Source organism: Procambarus clarkii, chromosome 8, assembly GCF_040958095.1.
Source record: "Procambarus clarkii isolate CNS0578487 chromosome 8, FALCON_Pclarkii_2.0, whole genome shotgun sequence".
NCBI classification, from domain to species: Eukaryota; Metazoa; Arthropoda; class Malacostraca; order Decapoda; family Cambaridae; genus Procambarus; species Procambarus clarkii.
Window position 1 is genome coordinate 50,248,399 of NC_091157.1, and position 22,467 is coordinate 50,270,865.

At 49.0% G+C, this 22,467-nt stretch overlaps 1 protein-coding gene across 1 annotated transcript in view; it reads left to right on the forward strand.

Moving 5' to 3' along the window:
• Positions 1–22,467, forward strand: part of LOC123759683 (uncharacterized) — a 65,114-nt gene that overhangs the window by 30,310 nt on the left and 12,337 nt on the right. Inside the window, exon 2 of the mRNA XM_069318300.1 lies at positions 3,145–3,200. The gene's annotated coding sequence lies outside the window, so the exon portion shown is untranslated. The remainder of the gene's footprint in view (positions 1–3,144; positions 3,201–22,467) is intronic.

Sequence of the window (22,467 nt, forward strand, 5' to 3'; positions counted from 1 at the left end):
CTCATGTTTGATTTATAACATTATCCATTCATTTATTTAGCCTAGTCTACGTGTGTAGACTTGGTGATGGCGGGTGGTGGTGGTGGTGGGGAGGGGCCGGCTGGTGAGGGTGTTGGGTATCTTGATGGTTTCGGGGCTTTAGTGTCCCCGAGGCCCGGTTCTCGACCAGGCCTTCACCCCCAGGAAGCAGCCCGTGACAGCTGATTAACTCCCAGGTACCTATTTACTGCTAGGTAACAGGGGCATCAGGGTGAAAGAAACTCTGCCCAGTGTTTCTCGCCAGCGCCCGAGATCGAACCCGGGACCACAGAATTACGTGTATAGTGTTCTGTCCGCTCAACCACCGGCTCCCGTAACAATGAACTTAATGGAGCAAGGGGTTGGGAGTGTTCTACTCAGTTAAACAGCTAAACTACTGGGACCGACTAAAATGCCCAAATCTGTATTCTCTTGAGCGCAGGCGGGAGAGATACATAATAATTTACACGTGGAAAATAGTAGAGGGGCTGGTCCCAAACCGGCACACAGAAATAACATCACATGAGACCAGAAGGCATGGCAGGATGTGCAGATTACCCTCGTTGAAGAGCAGAGGTGCAGATTACCCTCGTTGAAGAGCAGAGGTGCAACAGGTGCAGAGGGGAGCCGAGCGGACAGCACGCGGGACTTGTGATTCTGTGGTCCTGGGTTCGATCCCAGGCGCCGGCGAGAAACAATGGGCAGAGTTTCTTTCACCCTATGCCCCTGTTACCTAGCAGTAAAATAGGTACCTGGGTGTTAGTCAGCTGTCACGGGCTGCTTCCTGGGGGTGGAGGCCTGGTCGAGGACCGGGCCGCGGGGACACTAAAGCCCCGAAATCATCTCAAGATAACCTCAAGAAGATACTCTGAGAGAGAACTCTATCAGCATCAGAGCCCCGAGACTATTAAGCATGTTTCCACTACACATAAGGAGCATAACTCAGTGTTCAAGAAATAACGTGATAAACACCTCCAAAGGATACCTGATCAACCAGGCTGTGACTCATACGTCAGGCTGCGAGCAGCCGCGTCCAACAGCCTGGTTGACCAGTCCGGCAACCAGGAGGCCTGGTCAACGACCGGGCCGCGGGGACGCTAAGCCTCTGAACCATCTCAAGGTAAGGGGGGGCGTGGGGGACGTAGAGGGAGATACGGGTGGGCGCGAGGACCCCGCCCCTGCACCAGGTGCTCGCGGTCACCAACCCGACACGTGAACACCATCACAGTGTTACGGTGCTGTGGTGTTACGGTGCTGTAACACTGTAACACGCCGACTATACAACCCAGGTGGACCCGTCCACTTGATCGCTTCCACTATATCACGGAGACAACTGAACTAAACCAAAATACACATACACACGTTCACGTTTAATGTCCAAAGAGCCTGGAAAAGGCGTGGGGAGGACGAAGGACAGGGAGTTCGAATTCTGGAAAAGGATATGGATAGCGAAGTTGATAGTTTGGTGAGAGTTGGTGCGTGACGCGGCCGTGGCGCCATGGTCACTGTCATCATACTGATGAGGGCCGCCCTTGCCCACGCCCGTACCCTGCCTCGTTACAACACTGTCCACTGTGCTACTTTAGGGAAGGAAAGGGTCTGTAAGTTTGTGCACTGAGCATAATAATTGAGCGTCAGTGGCCATCTCCCATGGCCATGCACCACCACCACCACCAGGTCATCCACCACTTGTATATCTTGCTATGCCACTACATCACTCGAGTATACCAGTATAATCCGTACTGTACCATCCAGCATCCAGTTATTGGCTAGATTATTACATGGGCAGCTCTAGTCTTGCTGGACGGGTGACTCCCCTGCTCGGTGAGATAGTCAGGAGATAACTATAGAGACGATTACATAAGAACATAAGAACAAAGGCAACCGCAGAAGGCCTATTGGCCCCATACGAGGCAACTCCTATTTATAACCACCCAATCCCACTCATATACATGTCCAACCATGTATATGGTGGTTGTTCCTGACATGGTAGAGCTGTGTGGTCACTTGATGCTGACCTGAACAAGCTGTGGTAGGATGGTGAGAGAACCATGAAAAAGATATCAAGGCACCGAGGACAAAAGCTGATGCTTAGAAAGCTGTAAAGAGGTTATCTTGAGATGATTTCAAGGCTTAGCGTCCCCGCGGCCCGGTCCTCGATCAGGCCTCCTTTTTGTTACATATCCCCCAGGAAGCAGCCAGTAGCAGCTGTCTAACTACCAGGAACCTATTTACTGCTAGGTGAACAGGGGCATCAGGGTGAAAAACTCTGCCCATTTCTTTCTCGCTCCGCCGGGGATCGAACCCGGAACCTTAGGACTACGAATCCTGAGCGCTGTTCACTCAGCCGTCATAGTAGTGGACATGCTGCAGTAAATAGTTCCATACCAATCATTTTCAATAAAGCTGTAGGGAAGACCTCAAATTTTGTATCCATCATCATTCTATTACGCAGGAAGAACCGCACGTCTCTGAGTCATCCAATAAGGTCCGCAGACTTGTAGATGTCATCACTACTGGGCTTAGACTCCGCTACAAGTACCTCTGGCAGTTTGTACCACCTGCTGACGTAGACTTTAAATGTAAACTGTCAACAGAATTATTCACATACTTTTTTCGTCGCTATGTAATTGAATGCGAAAAAATTGCAATTCTACGATGGTGTTCTAGAAATGTGTAAGTACTTCATTCATAATGAAGTTCTTCATTATGAATAAAGACACTGTACCTAGAGTGCTTCATTATGCTTAAAGCAACGCCTGCCCGCCACCCAAAGTCTCGTTCTACAACGAACCGAAAATTACGAACAAAATTTAAAGAAAACCTAACAGACGACCCAAACATAAAAAACAAGAACTGCACCAGAACCACCATGGCCTTCCCCACCACACTCAAGGGGAGACAGGGGCCTTCCCCTGCAGGTTCCAACCACCTGAATTAATGCATGTCCATGTACAGTGGGAAGTGAGTGGCCCCGTGGCATCGTGTGCCAGGCACACCCTAGCATGTTTAGCACTGTGACCCTGGCGAACAATGACCCTCCTAACTTTCACCAATTGTCTTTTTGTTGGATTAATATATTATTTAAGTTTAGCATTCACTAATATAAATTTGTTTTTCTTGCAGAGACTGCACGGGAAGAGTGACCATTGGAAGTTCGGGGTTCCAGTTTAAGTGAACGGGTGAGTGAGGCTTCTTGTGTGGATGCGCGCGCCGGTCAGGGCGGCGGCGACGTTGGGCGGGAAACTGTGGGGTATTTTTGTTAGTAAGATTATTTTTGCATGTGTGGGCCTTGTTAGGGGTCAGCCCATACAGGTGCTGGATATACTGTGTTGATAATGGCCTGGTTCTTGTAGCAGGTAGACCCACTCCGTCCATGGTACCTGGGGGGCTCTGACACACTCCTGGACCATGGCTGCGTGTAGCGTGAAGGATAGATGAAACTGTTAATGTAATTATCTCCGTTGAGGGCTGATAAAGACCTTTTGTGCTCTCTGTAATCCTTTTTGCGCTACCGCTCACAGGATGAGTATGGGGGTGCACAATAAACTAGCCGCCTCCGGCAGCAATAATCAACGCTGGCTCAGGAGACACAGCCAGGAGGGGAACCCATGGCCACACCAGCCAGACTTGTTGACACAAGGCTTTATGGCGCGAAAGGTACGGGAGGAAATGCAGCATAGAACTAGTGAGTAATAGAGTTGCCATATGCACAGTCAGAGATTGCGATCAGAGAGATCACAATCTATGTGAACATCAGAGCTCCATGGCTGCGCAATACAAACATAAGAAATATTTCAGGAACAAAGATGGACTTCTTTAAGAAGCAATGAGATAAGTTTCTGCAAGAAGTGCCAGACCAATCGGGTTGTAGAAGATATGTGGGGCTGCGAACTGCTCCAAACAACAGCCTGTTGGACCAAGTCGTCACAAGTCAAGCCTGGCCCCCATGTTGATGAGAACACCGGAACCCTCTCCAGATAACCACAGGGCCTTGTAAAGGGGCCACTTGGGATAACTCTCGTTCATGAGCTGACTATAAATTGTCTCGATGTCATCATATTCGGGGCTATAGTCACCTCATGAAAGTATGATATCAGAGGAAATAAGCTAACAAGGCCTTGAACATTACAAGGTAAAATGTCTACGAACTGCCACTCCTAATAACCAGATCAGTCCGAAACTGAGTCAAGTAATTCCACACTGTGATAAACTGGAGCGCACTTCCCACATGTGAAGTAATCTCGCAGGGTTACCTACCCTAATAAGACCGGTAAAGAGTTGGTTACTGCTTGCCAAATGAAATACCAGACTGTTGATTTCTGGTCCACAGTCCCCAGTCTGTGGACCCCGGGATCACAGGGATATTGATAGATTTATTTCCGGGTTGATTTTCAGGCGGGGAGACTCATGGCTGGCTCCAGCTCTGGCTCTTTGGTCCCGAGGTGTGTCCTCGGGGCAGGGAGGCTTCCGCTCTGCCTGAGGTGTGTAGAGGACCTTTGGGTGTTCACGAGACTAGGCAAGAGTTCAGGAAGGGTGGTTGTTGTTATAGATTCAGCTACTCTGAACAAGTTCCAAGCAGCACGGGCTATAGTGAGCCCGTAACTTACCTGCCACAGGAGCGGGGCAAGTAGCACGGGCTATGGTGTGCCCGTACTTACTGGACACACCATAGTAAGTGGACTTACTTGGCACTGGAGCGGTGTCCTGCTGTGAATATTTCGTCCAGTACCCAGAGTTCACAGGACGCAGGTACCTTTTTACTGCTAGGTAAAGAGGCATCAGGTGAAGGAAACTGCCCATTTGTTTCTGCCTCGGCTGGAAATGGAATCCGGATCCTTTTGACTACAACTCCCGAGTTCTGTCCGCTCGGCCGCGAGGTCCTGTGTGTACTTGCCTAGTTGTGGGCTTGCATAGGTTGAGCTTTGGCTTTTTCGTCCCGCCTCTTGACCATCCATCAACCGGTGTACAGATTCTGGGGCCTATTGGGCTCTATCAAATCTACATTAGAAACTGTGTATGGAGTCTGGCTCCACCACATCACTGCCTAATGCATTCCATTTGTTAACTACTCTGACACTGAAAAAAGTCCTTCTAATGTCTCTGTGGCTCATGGGAACTCAAGTTTCTACCAGAGTCCCATTGTTTGTGTACCAACAGTGCTAAATTATTTGTCTTTATCTACCTTCTCATTTCCTCTGAGAATTTTGAAGGTGGTAAGCACGTCTCCCCTGTGTGTGTGTGTGTGTGTGTGTGTGTGTGTGTGTGTGTGTGTGTGTGTGTGTGTGTGTGTGTGTGTGTGTGTGCGTGCGTGCGTGCGCGCGAGCGTGGGTGCGCGCGGGCGTTGCCTTTATTATATTTTACTGTGCGTATGACAATGGGAGGGAAGAGGGGGTGTTCTGGGTGGGGAGGCCGGGGACGTCTTCGGGGGGGGGGAGCCTGGGACGTCTTCGGGGGGGGCCCTGGGACGTCTTCGGGGGGGCCCTGGGACGTCTTCGGGGGGGGGGCATGGGACGTCTTCGTGGGGGGGGGGGGGCCCTGGGACGTCTTCGGGGGGGGGGGCCTGGGACGTCTTCGGGGGGGGGGGCCCTGGGACGTCTTCCACTACAGGCACTTGACAGGCTCCGGTAATTATCTCTTCACGTGAACTCTCGCCTCTCCATGTTATCGCTTCTTTTCCGGGAACAGCAACAAAATCTCGTAGACTTGAGGCAAAGTGAAATTTACACCAGTTACTCCATCTATCATCATTCTATTATGCAGGAAGAACTGCACGTCTATGGGTCATCCAAAGACGTTAGTTGACTTCTAGATGTCACCACTGCTAGGCTTAGGCTCGGCTACAAGTACCTCTGGGAGTTTGTAACATCTGCTGATGTAGATTTGACTAAATGTCAACTCTGTCAGCAGAACTATTCGCATACTTTGCGTCATTATATAATGGAATGTGAAAATATCGCGGAATTTAGAGATAACACCATCAATGGTGTCCAAGAAATGTGTTGGTACATCATTCGTAATGATGTGCTGCCTGGAATCTTAGCCAAGTATCCAAAATTTGCTGTTGGAAATTTGTTGAAAAAAAAGAGTATTTGCTTAGCTAAACGAACTCTGGAATTCAGTTCCTGAACCTAATATGTGCCTCTGTAACCCTTTCCACCACCCCCCACGGGATGGGTATGGGGTGAAAGAAAGAAAAATAAAGAAAAGAAATTATAAAAGAAATTTAATTGTGTGTTTCACACTGGTGTAAGAATGATGCAGCAATGTGGCTCTTGTAAGGTTAACATTGTCTCGGACACAAGGTGGTGGGTTAAGGCGCTCATTAACCCACAACCCGTGACCCCCGGGCCGTGTGTTGAGCACTCGGCAACCAGTGACCCCCGGGCTGTGGGTTGAGCACTCGGCAACCAGTGACCCCGGGCTGTGTGTTGAGCACTCGGCAACCAGTGACCCCGGGCTGTGGGTTGAGCACTCGGCAACCCGTGACCCCGGGCTGTGGGTTGAGCACTCGGCAACCCGTGACCCCGGGCTGTGGGTTGAGCACTCGGCAACCCGTGACCCCGGGCTGTGTGTTGAGCACTCGGCAACCAGTGACCCCGGGCTGTGTGTTGAGCACTCGGCAACCAGTGACCCCGGGCTGTGGGTTGAGCACTCGGCAACCCGTGACCCCGGGCTGTGTGTTGAGCACTCGGCAACCCGTGACCCCCGGGCCGTGTGTTGAGCTCTCGGCAACCCGTGACCCCCGGGCCGTGTGTTGAGCTCTCGGCAACCCGTGACCCCCGGGCTGTGTGTTGAGCTCTCGGCAACCTGTGACCCCCGGGCCGTGTGTTGAGCACTCGGCAACCCGTGACCCCCGGGCTGTGTGTTGAGCTCTCGGCAACCCGTGACCCCCGGGCCGTGTGTTGAGCTCTCGGCAACCCGTGACCCCGGGCTGTGTGTTGAGCTCTCGGCAACCCGTGACCCCGGGCTGTGGGTTGAGCACTCGGCAACCAGTGACCCCGGGCTGTGTGTTGAGCACTCGGCAACCAGTGACCCCGGGCTGTGGGTTGAGCTCTCGGCAACCAGTGACCCCGGGCTGTGTGTTGAGCACTCGGCAACCAGTGACCCCGGGCTGTGTGTTGAGCACTCGGCAACCAGTGACCCCGGGCTGTGGGTTGAGCACTCGGCAACCAGTGACCCCGGGCTGTGTGTTGAGCACTCGGCAACCCGTGACCCCGGGCTGTGTGTTGAGCTCTCGGCAACCCGTGACCCCGGGCTGTGTGTTGAGCTCTCGGCAACCAGTGACCCCGGGCTGTGTGTTGAGCTCTCGGCAACCAGTGACCCCGGGCTGTGTGTTGAGCACTCGGCAACCAGTGACCCCGGGCTGTGGGTTGAGCACTCGGCAACCAGTGACCCCGGGCTGTGTGTTGAGCACTCGGCAACCAGTGACCCCGGGCTGTGTGTTGAGCACTCGGCAACCAGTGACCCCGGGCTATGGGTTGAGCTCTCGGCAACCAGTGACCCCGGGCTGTGGGTTGAGCTCTCGGCAACCAGTGACCCCGGGCTGTGGGTTGAGCACTCGGCAACCAGTGACCCCGGGCTGTGGGTTGAGCACTCGGCAACCCGTGACCCCGGGCTGTGTGTTGAGCTCTCGGCAACCAGTGACCCCGGGCTGTGTGTTGAGCACTCGGCAACCAGTGACCCCGGGCTGTGGGTTGAGCACTCGGCAACCAGTGACCCCGGGCTGTGTGTTGAGCACTCGGCAACCAGTGACCCCGGGCTGTGTGTTGAGCACTCGGCAACCAGTGACCCCGGGCTGTGGGTTGAGCACTCGGCAACCAGTGACCCCGGGCTGTGTGTTGAGCACTCGGCAACCAGTGACCCCGGGCTGTGTGTTGAGCACTGAGCAATCGTTTTGCCGGAACAGGAAGTCTCTGTACTCACCTAGTTGTACTCACCTAGTTGTGTTTGCGTGGGTTGAGCTCTGGCTCTTTGGTCCCGCCTCTCAACCGTCAATCAACAGGTGTACAGATTCCTGAGCCTATCGGGCTCTGTCATATCTACACTTGAAACTGTGTATGGAGTCAGCCTCCACCACATCACCCCCTAATGCATTCCATTTGTCAACCACTCTGACACTAAAAAAGTTCTTTCTAATATCTCTGTGGCTCATTTGGGCACTCAGTTTCCACCTGTGTCCCCTTGTGCGTGTTCCCCTTGTGTTAAATAGACTGTCTTTATCTACCCTATCAATCCCCTTCAGAATCTTGAATGTGGTGATCATGTTCCCCCTAACTCTTCTGTCTTCCAGCGAAGTGAGGTTTAATTCCCGTAGTCTCTCCTCGTAGCTCATACCCCTCAGCTCGGGTACTAGTCTGGTGGCAAACCTTTGAACCTTTTCCAGTTTAGTCTTATCCTTGACTAGATATGGACTCCATGCTGGGGCTGCATACTCCAGGATTGGCCTGACATATGTGGTATACAAAGTTCTGAATGATTCTTTACACAAGTTTCTGAATGCCGTTCGTATGTTGGCCAGCCTGGCATATGCCGCTGATGTTATCCGCTTGATATGTGCTGCAGGAGACAGGTCTGGCGTGATATCAACCCCCAAGTCTTTTTCCTTCTCTGACTCCTGAAGAATTTCCTCTCCCAGATGATACCTTGTATCTGGCCTCCTGCTCCCTACACCTATCTTCATTACATTACATTTGGTTGGGTTAAACTCTAACAACCAACCGCATACGCACAGTGTGTGTGTGTGTGTGTGTGTGTGTGTGTGTGTGTGTGTGTGTGTGCGTGCGTGCGTGCGTGTGTGTGCGTGCGTGTGCGTGCGTGTGCGTGCGTGTGCGTGCGTGTGCGTGCGTGTGCGTGCGTGTGCGTGCGTGTGTGTGCGTGTGTGTGCGTGTGTGTGCGTGTGTGTGCGTGTGTGTGCGTGCGTGTGCGTGCGCGTGCGTGTGCGTGTGCGTGTGCGTGCGTGTGCGTGTGCGCGTGCGCGTGTGTGTGTGCGCGCGCGAGGCAACCCGAATGCAATTATCTGGAGTACCTATTTACTACTAGGTGAACATAGGCATTAGGTGAAAAGAAACATACCCAACCATTTGTCCCGCACGGAAATTGAACCTGACACCCCCGATTTCAAGCCGAGAACGCAGTCAACTATACTAAAAGACCCTATAAATTGACATTTAATAGATCCAGTTTCATGACAAGAATAATTTTTGATGAATCGTTAAATGCTCGCTCATGTATTGTGTTGGAGGTGGGGAATGAGGAGGTGGGTTACCCACCTACATACATTAAGGTGGAGGGTGTCAGTGGTGGCTTACCACTTACGGGCTATTCATGTCCGTGCCACCTCTTGGGTGGCTTAATCTTTATCAATCGGTGGTGGCTGCAGGTAGTGAGGTTTGAGATATATACAAGAGTTGATACATTCTTGTAGAGCCACTAGTACGGGTAGCGTTTCGGGCAGGTCCCTGGAATACGATCCCCTGCCGCGAAGAATCGTTTTTTCATCCAAGTACACATTTTACTGTTGCGTTAAACAGAGGCTACAGTTAAGGAATTGCGCCCAGTAAATCCTCCCCGGCCAGGATACGAACCCATGACATAGCGCTCGCGGAACGCCAGGCGAGTGTCTTACCACTACACCACGGAGACTGCAAGGTTGCCGGAAGACTTCCCAGACTGAGAACAGGAAGCAACTGGGGGAGGATGAGGTGGAGTCCGGTGAAGACCTGCATGACGAGTCCCTCAGTGTTAGTGGGTCAGTGTGTCCACTAGCTGGGTCATGCTGCCCCACCTCCAGGCCTGCTGCTGGGTCTGGTACTCTGGTGGTGGGACGGGGGGTCCACTCAGCTCCACCTGCCCCTGGCCTGCTGCTAGGGTGGTTGTTTTTCTACCACAGACGTGCCCAGACATTTACAATGCTAACTAGCATATTTACATTTTCTTCTGTCCTCCATGGACAGGGTGAGAGATCTGTTAAACATATAATTCAGTGATTTATTGAACAATCAACCACAGAAAGTGATTGTAGTGTTTTTAAAAATGCTAATCTAACCTACAGACATAAATACACAGATACAGAGTTACGTCTGCCCTACATAAAGTGTTCGATGTGTCTTTTACATAGTGTCATTAATGTGCAATACGAAGGTGCATTTTTGACATGGACAATACTTTTGTTCATTTACAAAGGTGAAATACAATTCTGACCAGCTTCCACATATCCTTTATACACATACATAAATGTTCTACATACATTTATGTCTCTCCTACTCTGGCAAGGTAAGAGCTGATATAGAAACTAGTGTGTTATTGAGCACTTAACCATTAAAGGTGATTAAGATGCTTTTACAAGCTCAAGTTATATTGTTACATCACATACATTGTATAATTGATACATTACATGGTCATTATTGGGTACAAGTCCAATATATCATAAAGTGTTCCAGTACTCATATAGTAATTACACAGTTCAGCATACCTCAGCCCAGGAGGGCGAAAGTCAGTCAATATGGGACATTCTACAATATAATGTTCAAGAGAGTGCATGTTTTCTCTTTCACAAAGTTGACACATTGTGTACTCGACATTTGGGTTTTGAGAAAGCTGCCAGATACGTCTATATCCCAGGCGTATTCTGGCCACTATAACATCACATTGCCGGGTTCTTGTTCTATTAGTCCCATATGTGAATGTCTCCTCACGATATCTATCATAATATTTAATGCTACAACTTTCAGGTCTTTGTGAATTTGTTAGGTCGGTGAGATTTTCATTAGATATTTGTTTAAGTATTCTCTTTGTCACTGCTAATGAAACACCCATATCAATTTCTACCACTGGTTTTCTGCAGGCTGTCTTAGCAAGCATATCAACAGTGTCATGCCTTGAGATGCCAACATGTGATGGTATCCATAGGAATTTAATTTCAAATCTGTTATTGGTGTGCTATATAGTCATAATGGCTTGGTGCTTTCTGCTGATAGTTCCAACCCTTCTACATAATCCCCACTGTTTTTCATAATTTACACTGTACAACAGTGGTACAATGGTGTATGTGTACCGTAATATATCACCGTACAGTGTTGTACTATGGGGGCCGAGCGGACAGCACGCTGGATTTGTGATCCTGTGGTCCTGGGTTCGATCCCAGGCGCTGGCGAGAAACAATGGGCAGAGTTTCTTTCACCCTATGCCCCTGTTACCTAGCAGTAAAATAGGTACCTGGGTGTTAGTCAGCTGTCACGGGCTGCTTCCTGGGGGTGGAGGCCTGGTCGAGGACCGGGTCGCGGGGACACTAAAAAGCCCCGAAATCATCTGAAGATAACCTCAAGATAACTCAAGATACTCAACACAGTGTGTTCACTCACAGGATGAGCCACGCTGCCCAATACACTCGCCCTCTGGAGGTGAAACAAAACAACAAATAATTCTTGGGTATGGTAAGGGCTCATAATTCACACAGTTCTCAAGTTGATTCTTAAGGCATCGTTAATTTTCTGTATATTAATATGCAACAATTGGAAGAGCCGCGCAAGGAGTGTCGCTGCCGACTGGTAAGTACTGCTTACTTTACACTGACTTCTTATATCCTAAGTAACCTGGGACTAACTATAAATAATCCAAGTCTTCCCAACACGTCCAGAAAGCCTAGATTAACGTGAGAAAGTAGTAGAGCGACTTATCTTGCTGCTCTCGGTTCATTTATTGTCCCCTACAGCGACGGGGTCGCTAGTTTCGTAGCTGCAAGTGATACCACCTCGGCCCTTTCTGATTCCGTATTCACCTAGTTGTGCTTTTGGAGGTTGAGCTCTGCTCTTTCGGCCCGCCTCTCAGTTAGTTTTAGTTTAGTTCATTTATTATGCACCCCATACCCATCTTGTGGGCGGTAGTGGAAAGGGTTACAGAGGCACATAATGGGCTCAGGGACTGAACCCCACAATTCATTTAGCTAAGCAAGTTACAGTCTTGATGAGCTAGTTACAAAATTCAATATGTCATCACATCAACAATGGGTTCGAGATCGACCTCAAGTACAGGTTCTAAATTAAGCAACTGACATATGTGGAGAGCACAATTGATATGTTTGTCCTGCACACCGCCCCCCATCCAGTGGGCAGCGGTGGATAGGTTACAATCACTTAGTTACTACCTACAGTTAGCAAACTGGGGATATTACGCACGCACGCACGCAGGAAACAGCCCGTAACAGCTGTCTAACGCCCAGGTACCTATTTCTGCTAGGTAACAGGGGTATCAGGGTGAAAAAAACTCTGCTCATCTGTTTCCGCCTGCGCCGGGATTCGAACCCGGACCACAGGGAGAGGAAATAGGAAGCCAGATACAGGATACCGAATAGGAGATGACGTCCGTCGCGAAACGGACAGAGAGAATGATCTAGGAGTTAATATCTCGCCAAACCTGTCACCTTGTCTCCATCCTTGTCTACCCTGTTAATTCAGGGTAGACAAGGATGGATTATTTAACACGGGTGGTACACGCACAAGGGGACACAGGTGGAAACTGAGTACCCAAATGAGCCACAGGGACATTAGAAAGAACTTTTTCAGTGTCAGAGTAGTTAGTAAATGGAATGCATTTGGCAGTGATGTGGTAGAGGCTGACTCCATACACAGTTTCAAATGTAGATATGACAGAGCCCAGTAGGCTCAGAAACCTGTACACCAGTTGATTGACTTTTGAGAGGCGGGACCAAAGAGCCAAAGCTCAACTCCCACAAGCACAAATAAGTGAGTACAAATAGGTGAGTACAGGACTAAGTATCCAGCGTGTTGTCCACTCAGCCACCAGCGACCTCGCTCCTTGCAGGTTCCGTGTGCGTGCGTATGTGTGTGCACGCAGCATTGTGCAGTCACCACAATCATCCCGTGTAATTGTGCTCAATAACTCACTACACTACATGTTGTCCAGCGGGTCTCTAACCCTGTACATGGGGGACACTAGAAAACGCTGGTTAACACGGTAAAAAAGTGGTTGAGCCGAGTTCGTTCACCCCCGCCCTCGTATCCCAGCTCATATCCTGTCCGCATTTATCCCCCCCCCAAGTGATCGTGATACCAAGTGCTTTCTTCTAATAATTTCCTGTCCCATTCTACCTTGGTCTCATCGCGTGTTGGTCCTTAAGGCGCACACTGCAACACACACACACACACGGCCAAGAGACCCCACACATTGTTAATATTTTTAGACTGAGAGATAAGAACGATATGAGTTACCTATCGACTTGAGAATGGTCCAGGACGGACCGAAACGTCGTCGTCCCTTCACCTTCTAGTGTGTGGTCTGGTCAACAAGAAACGATATGAGTTATCCTGGTATCTTTCTGGACTTTATTAACCCTCTTGCGCTGCACAAACCTGTATTTTGAGCGAGACACTTAACAGAGTTGAGAATTCACACAATCGACTTGAGAATGGTCCAGGACGTACCGAAACGTCGTCGTCCCTTCACTTTCTAATGTGTGGTTTGGTCAACATATTTCAGCCAGGTTATTGTGACTCCTCGTCTGCTCAGTAGAGAATCGACTGCTTCTTGTAGATGCATATCCCAGTTAGTGTGAAAAATCACAATAATAAAAACTTGTTATAACTTCTTTGTCTAGTACAATTTTACAGAGAACAATTGTTTCTTGTAAATCACCTCCACAACTTAGGTGTGTAGGCTGAATAACTTCTCATAGGTCATATCAACTGGTCGTTAAACCCAACATTTTCGAATTTAGCCGTTTGCCAGTATGGCCGACAATGGACGTAATTTGAAAATGAAAAAAATTAAAATTTGTGAATTTTTTTCCCAAAAACAGTAAGTTAAGGGTCCTGGTAGGTTAGGAAGGCAGGAAATTCTCCTAAAGTTTCAAAAGTCATGAAAAAACGTTAATTGAATGTTTCCTCTTCTACCCTTTCAGAGTAAGCCAGAGGACTCAAACAGAAACGAGACTACCTCACTTTTCTGAGCCGATTTCATTTCAAATTTGACCATAGCGCGCATACGAGCGAAAAGCGACGTTATTTTTAAGAGGACGAGTTGCAATAAAACCATTTCAGAGGCCGAGGCTACAGTGGATGTTGCGGCGTTCACAGAAAACGGCAGTGATGGGTGTAGGGGTGGGCGGGCCTCCACTGGGTGTGGGCGGGCCTCCACTGGGTGTGGGCGGGCCTCCACTGGGTGTGGGCGGGCCTCCACGGGGTGCGGTCAAGCAGGGAGGGGTGGCGAAGGTCAGCGTCCCTTTCCTGTCTTGCTGCACACACACCCTGAACATACACCCAGAACACCCACACATACACCCAGAACACCCACACATACACCCAGAACACCCACACATACACCCAGAACACCCACACATACACCCAGAACACCCACACATACACCCAGAACACCCACACATACACCCAGAACATACACCCAGAACACCCACACATACACCCAGAACACCCACACACCCTGCGGGTGTTCCATGGCCTAAACGTGGTCTAGATGAAGCAGTTGCCCACATAACCCGAATGCACTCTGACATGGCGGTTGAATGAGTTCATAAAGACTCCCGTGCTTTTGTAGAGTGGTGGTGGGACAGTGGTACAGCACTTTGCATCACGCGGGCAGAGGTTCGAGTCCCAACAAACGGCGTTAGGAATGTTCAAGTATTTAAAGTGAGGTCTGTGTACTATTCAGGTTTATCATTTTATATATAATATAACAATATAGGAACCCTTGACCTCACTGGTTTCGTTATCGGTTCTACCAAGTTGCTTTAACATTAACTAATATTGTAAGTTAAGATTTAAGTGACAATTTGATTTTGATTTATAAGTATTAATGACGACTGTCAGTTCCAGCACTTCAGTAAACGTATGGATATATTTAAGGAATGTGAAGGAATCAACATTTTCTGAAGCAGTCGTGACTTGGGACTTCCGTCACCGTCTTGTGCTGCATGATGGCCTTGTGTAGAGCGATCACCAGAGTATCAGCGCCTCTGTCATCACTCTGAGGCCCTGAGTGACACCTGTCACCTTCAGCAGGAGGCGTGGTCAGTTGCAGACTTGGTCACCTGCCTCAGAGTTATGTCACCTTGCGGCTTGGTGATATCACGCAGCCTGTCCCTCAATTGATCAATACCAAGTAACGCTGCTGTTAATTCATCGGCAATACTGAGACTTAAGTGACGGGCTCACCATAGCCCGTGCTACTTGGAACATTTTGTTCCAGGTAGCGAATCTTAAACAACAAACATGAGACTAACTCTCATGTTGTTACATGAGAGTTAACTCTCATGTAACTCTCCTACAACTCGCAACTCTCCTAGCAGTATATCCGCCTCGTCTCACTGTGCCACACTATCGATAGACAAACTTGGCGCCAAAGTTGAGTGGTTGTAATGACTCTCCTGAGAAGCTGCTTGCCAGTAGCGCCACGGCATTAGCTCTTCTAGTAGGCATCCATCAGTTTCAGGAGACTATGAAGTTGCGCTCTGGTTGTTGGTCTGGAGTGGCCTCTCCAGGGCGCAAAACCAGGGTAGGTTGATACGGAGAAGCTGTTACCCAAGCAGCAGGTCTCCCCTCTCCAAGGGGCCGAAAGTCTCTAATGGAAAGGCAAACGCCAATACGATTGGTTGAAGCGCCGTCGCAGGAACTGTGAGCGTATGATTAATTAATCTTCTAGTGTGTGATTATTGTACACACATTTGCCTGGTATCAACCTCGTAGATATATTCTTACTAGATGGAGTATCTGGCGGTACTCGGGTCGATCCTAAACGGTTTTGCCATTTATGCTTTTTGAATGTCTATATCAAAATTCTGTTTTTTATTTGAATATTTAAGTACATCTGCATTTATGCAGCTAGCCTAGACTAGCCTATATGATGGATTACAGTGTGTGTCAGGAGCTAACTAAATCTCCATCTCGCAGGATGGTTAGTCATACAGGGCCGGGTGATCGACCAGTAGCCTGCACTGGCGAACTTTGGACATCCCCAAGAACGCGAGAGTTAATAAAATGATTACGAAGCTCCAGGTATCTCATGTCGGTTGGTCTGAATGCTCTACTAACTTGGCATTCAGTGATGTAGTGTGTTAGATCATGACCCAGTTGCTGATCAGAGTTTGCACCTGGAGTGCTCAGGATTGGGAGATCCGTCACCTGTAGCCACCTACCACAGGTAACGGTAACCCAACCTGATCCTGGCAACCACTGTGTCGCACAGTCTGGTGGACGTTTTTTGATTTCACACAAGCTGATTTTCTGATTGATACAGATTTTCTCATTGATTCGTCACGTTAGTGAATTGTGCAAGATATCCTGTGTATAATTGTTAAAAACGTTCTTCCCTGCACAAAAAATGTTTTTGGGAGCATCACGAGGACTGGCTGTGTAAGGTGTGTGCGCGAGGGCAGGACCGCGGTGACTCAATGGAGCAGAAATGAACAAAGAAGGTTGAGAGCGGCTGACTGCGGTCGCGGAAGCTTTCCTGCCTATCAGTTACCCGCCCGCCACGAGTACTGGAGCGCGCACAGTGCAACCAGTCCTCCTACTAAAATGTCGCATTTTGACGTACACTCTACACAAGGCCAAAAAATTGTCGACTAGAAAATGCGGCTCGCGAAATTGACATTCTGTCCCGTTCTGTCTCTAGGAAGGTTTGGATAATAGCACTTTAATACGACAGTTTCTTGCCGGTGGGTAACTTTAGGAGGACAGACTGCTCAGTTACCCGTGCACACACACACACATGCTCACGTCAGGGTTGCTGGGCGTGGGTGTGTGCTCCAGACAGGTGATAAACGATGTCCGCATGGCTGCTTATATCACCCTACACCTTATTTTTGTTCAAGGTGAATGAGAAAGGTTTATGGGATAAGGATGTTGGTGTGGGATTCGAAGCGGGAAGCGAGGTGATGTTACATATCTGATCCGTTAGTTCACGCTGCCACGTGAAGTAATTCAAGTTTAGGTTTTATGAGTAAACGGTACTTTAATTATGGAGCAATATACTTTTAGTTGAGATAAATATGTGAACAAATGAAGTTGATGATCTTGTGGATAAGATAATGGTTTTGTAATTTACAGTGTTTTAGGTCTGGAGATAGTTAAGTGGGCAGGTGTTGGACCATCTGTGGTGTTAGGGGGGGTGTTGGCCCGTTTGTGGTGTAGGGCCGGTGTTGGCCCATCTGTGGTGTTAGGGGGAGTGTTGGCCCGTTTGTGGTGTAGGGCCGGTGTTGGCCCATCTGTGGTGTTAGGGGGGGTGTTGGCCCGTTTGTGGTGTAGGGCCGGTGTTGGCCCATCTGTGGTGTTAGGGGGGGTGTTGGCCCGTTTGTGGTGTAGGGCCGGTGTTGGACCATCTGTGGTGTTAGGGGGGGTGTTGGCCCGTTTGTGGTCCATTGATTCATAGCAGAAATATATACAGCTCACCTACAAAAAAGGATCACAGGGTTGGTACAAGTCAAAGACTGCCTAATTATTGCACTTGCCTAAATCAGTTTCCGACTGACCAAGGATTGGTTGGACATTTGACTGTGATGTGTATTTCAAGCCTCCATATGCCATCTCTTCGTGACACAGAGTATGTAAAGGATGGCCCAGAAACTTCTCTTCAGTGCTCGCTAACACACATTCTTCTCATTGATCGTCTGTGGCGTCAAGACACATGACTGGTCATGGGCTGACTGGATTATTTATTGCTAACATCTTTATTGACAAAAAATAATTACAATTTTGCCTAATCTGAGGAATTCAATTAGGTCTTATTAAAGTGAGGATAATGCTGGTATTCACTGTCACAGAGCGTCATACACTAGACAATAGGTCTAAACTGTAGGCTGAATATATATATATATATATATATATATATATATATATATATATATATATATATATATATATATATATATATATATATATAATATATATAATAATTATTAGATATGACACAAAAAGTAAGATTAATAATTCTAACACAAATTTTCTCGATCTTTCTTACGTTTCTTTTCACTGTTGATGGCAATTCAAAGATCAATTCTCCAAAATTCATTTTTATTTCTAGTCTGACGCGACTCTTGAGCGCGTTTCATAAAACTTATTACATTTTCAAAGACTTTAGTTTACACAAACACACACAACTTTAACTGAATAGAGCTTAAACATCTTTCGAGTTTTTATACCTACATTTGGGTGAAGTGACATGTTATAATAGTTTTGGATGAGGTGAAAATAAACTTTTAACACAAGACAGAACACGAAACAATGAAATACAAACAGGTATTAAAAGTAGGTAACTGCAGAAAGCCTATTTTTATTGGCCCATATTTCTTGATGCTTCTATATTGGAGCGGAGTCTTGAAGTGGGTAGAATATAGTTGTGCATTAATTGGCTGTTGACTTCTTGATGTGTAGTGCCTCGCAGACGTCGAGCCGCCTGCTATAACTGTATCTATCGATGATTTCTGTGTTGTTTGCTAAGATTTCTCTGGTGATGGTTTGGTTGTGGGAAGAGGCTATATGTTCCTTAATGGAGCCCTGTTGCTTATGCATCGTTAAACGCCTGGAAAGAGATGTTGTTGTCTTGCCTATATACTGAGTTTTTTGAGGCTTACAATCCCCAAGAGGGCATTTGAAGGGCATTTATATATATATATATATATATATATATATATATATATATATATATATATATATATATATATATATTATATAATATATTATATAATATATTATATATTATATATATATAATTATATTATGAATAATATATATTATTATGGTTACAATCAACTACATTAGACAGTATACACGTTTCAATGTACGAATATGTAAATCCAACTTTCTATTGTGCACTGCCACACAAGGGCAGGCAGGATGGGTTCGTAAGAGATGCACCTTAAAACAAATATAAATAACATTGTTCTTCATGGGGGCTGACTGGAGGCTTCCACAGGCGTGTGAGCTGACTGGAGGCTTCCACAGGCGTGGGGGGCTGACTGGAGGCTTCCACAGGCGTGGGGGGCTGACTGGAGGCTTCCGCTGGCCTGTGAGCTGACTGGAGGCTTCCACAGGCGTGGGGGGCTGACTGGAGGCTTCCACAGGCGTGAGGCGGAGCTGCGTGACACGCTCCACCTGGCCTAGTCAACGTGGAGTAATGGACAATTCTCCTGTCAACGCGCCTCGCTGAACACCATTCACGGGCAGCTACCCCACACTGGAACACGCCCTCCCCTGGTACTGAGTTTGTCGCGTTCGTACCTTCCACAGTTACACCCCCGCTCCTGTGCCAGGTAAGACGGCGGGGAAGACGCCAGTAGTGACCAAGACGGCGGGGAAGACGCCAGTAGTGACCAAGACGGCGGGGGAAGACGCCAGTAGTGACCAAGACGGCGGGGGAAGACGCCAGTAGTGACCAAGACGGCGGGGGAAGACGCCAGTAGTGACCAAGACGGCGGGGGAAGACGCCAGTAGTGACCAAGACGGCGGGGAAGACGCCAGTAGTGACCAAGACGGCGGGGAAGACGCCAGTAGTGACAAAGACGGCGGGGAAGACGCCAGTAGTGACCAAGACGGCGGGGAAGACGCCAGTAGTGACCAAGACGGCGGGGAAGACGCCAGTAGTGACCAAGACGGCGGGGAAGACGCCAGTAGTGACCAAGACGGCGGGGAAGACGCCAGTAGTGACCAAGACGGCGGGGAAGACGCCAGTAGTGACCAAGACGGCGGGGAAGACGCCAGTAGTGACCAAGACGGCGGGGAAGACGCCAGTAGTGACCAAGACGGCGGGGAAGACGCCAGTAGTGACCAAGACGGCGGGGAAGACGCCAGTAGTGGCCAAGACGGCGGGGAAGACGCCAGTAGTGGCCAAGACGGCGGGGGAAGACGCCAGTAGTGGCCAAGACGGCGGGGGAAGACGCCAGTAGTGACCAAGACGGCGGGGGAAGACGCCAGTAGTGACCAAGACGGCGGGGGAAGACGCCAGTAGTGACCAAGACGGCGGAGAAGACGCCAGTAGTGACCAAGACGGCGGGGGAAGACGCCAGTAGTGACCAAGACGGCGGGGGAAGACGCCAGTAGTGACCAAGACGGCGGGGGAAGACGCCAGTAGTGACCAAGACGGCGGAGAAGACGCCAGTGGTGACCAAGACGGCGGGGAAGACGCCAGTGGTGACAAAGACGGCGGGGAAGACGCCAGTAGTGACCAAGACGGCGGGGAAGACGCCAGTAGTGACCAAGACGGCGGGGGAAGACGCCAGTAGTGACCAAGACGGCGGGGGAAGACGCCAGTAGTGACCAAGACGGCGGGGGAAGACGCCAGTAGTGACCAAGACGGCGGGGAAGACGCCAGTAGTGACCAAGACGGCGGGGAAGACGCCAGTAGTGACCAAGACGGCGGGGGAAGACGCCAGTAGTGACCAAGACGGCGGGGAAGACGCCAGTAGTGACCAAGACGGCGGGGGAAGACGCCAGTAGTGACCAAGACGGCGGGGAAGACGCCAGTAGTGACCAAGACGGCGGGGAAGACGCCAGTAGTGACCAAGACGGCGGGGAAGACGCCAGTAGTGACCAAGACGGAGCACACAGCCGGCGGCCGACCACAGAGTGACCTACTTCTCTCCAATGTTTACCGGACCACTCTCCCCCCCCCACCACCACACACACACCACACACACTCACAGTGCACAAAGAAATCACAGTAACATTAAGTATCAGTGAGAAAATCAGTAGGAGCCATGAGGGAGGATTCGAACCTGCACACTGGACATTGCCAAGCACACGCCTGTATGCTGCTTCACCACGACATACACAACACAACCCATCCTCCTGTTGAGATAGTACTCTCTTAACTATGTGCACAATAGTACAAACATTGACGTCCTAAGAAATTAGTATAATTTTATACTATTCACTTTACAAGGCCGAAAAATGAAGCTAACAAACTTAAATATTCCTAGGTCTAGTATAGCACATATATGTACTATATTAGGCCTCAGATAGCTTATATTAGGCCTAGGAAGGTTAGTTTAGTTTTTGCATCTTAGTCAATCGTTTTCCTGTTTGTCCAAATTCAATAGTACCGATTTCTACTTTCTAATTGCATTGTACGTCGGTATATGTACTATGGTCCTCGTCCTTCCTATAAGTGCTATCAAATGGCAGGATGGGCAAAAACACTGCAACCTGGACTGCAAAGGACATCTCAGGTACAGTAGAGGATTCAGTTGAGTCCCAGGTTACATTACTTTTGACCATGTCGTGGTGAAGTGGTGTAAGGCATGTGCTTTGGAGTGCCCAGTGTTCAGGTTCGAATCCTCCTCAGGGCTCCTAGTGATTTTATCGTTGATACTTCACGTTAATGTGATTTATTTATGAGTTTGAACAGTGTCGGCAGGATTGGGTGGGAGGAACAGTACTGTTGGCAGAACTGGGTCTTTGGTTTGCGAAAAAAATACTTTACTAGCTGAATACGAGTTTTTGGTTGGCGCTTAAACAGAGAGCTGTCAGACATAAGAACATAAGAACAAAGGTAACTGCAGAAGGCCTATTGGCCCATACGAGGCAGCTCCTATTTATAACCCCCCAATCCCACTCATATACATGTCCAACCCACGCTTGAAACAATCGAGGGACCCCACCTTATATACTAATTGAATACGTTTCAGTTCACAAACAGCAGTAATGGCTATTAAAGCTGCGGTAACTAGCGAGTGTGGGTGTGCAGGGAGGCCGGGCGTGGAGGCACGGGGGGGGGGGGGGGGGGAGAAAGTTGAAGGTTTGTTGTCCTGGAGCATCGGGACAATGTTCCCAACCCTCCCTGGCTAGGTATTTCACTCCCCTTTCTCCCCCCCCCCCCCCCCCCACATCCTTTCCACAGGGTCGGTTACTCGCGGTCCTTTGTGTTTCCCCGGGCCCAGGGGCGCCTCCTCTCGTGGCGTGGTCCCGTGTGGCGAGGCTGGCGGTGGTGGTTGTCTGGTTCATTATGACTTGGCAAGTTTTCTTACTCAAGTCTAGGAGATTTGGGCGAGGCTGTAGGTGGCTATCCACGATACAATGGTTTGTGTATGTATAAAATGTATAACGTGAGCAGTAAATTGGTACCTGGGAGTTAGTCAGCTGTTACGGGTTGCTTCCTGGGGGTGGAGGCCTGGTCGAGGACCGGGCCGCGGGGACACTTAAGCCCCGAAATCATCTCAAGATAACCTCAAGATCTCAAGATAACAATACTCGTGTTGTGCGAGGATGCACTCAAACGGAAAGTGATATACAACCCTCCAATAAACTATACAAGACAGGAGTGTGATAGAAATATGGCAGCGATTACTATAATTTTGTGTCGTCGGTAGGAACGTCTCCTGACTATTAATCATAAGAGACTTCAACCACAGAAGATAAGACTGGGAAAAATATAGATTCACAAGGAATCAGATACACGCAAAGGTAATCTATTGGAAGCAGCAAA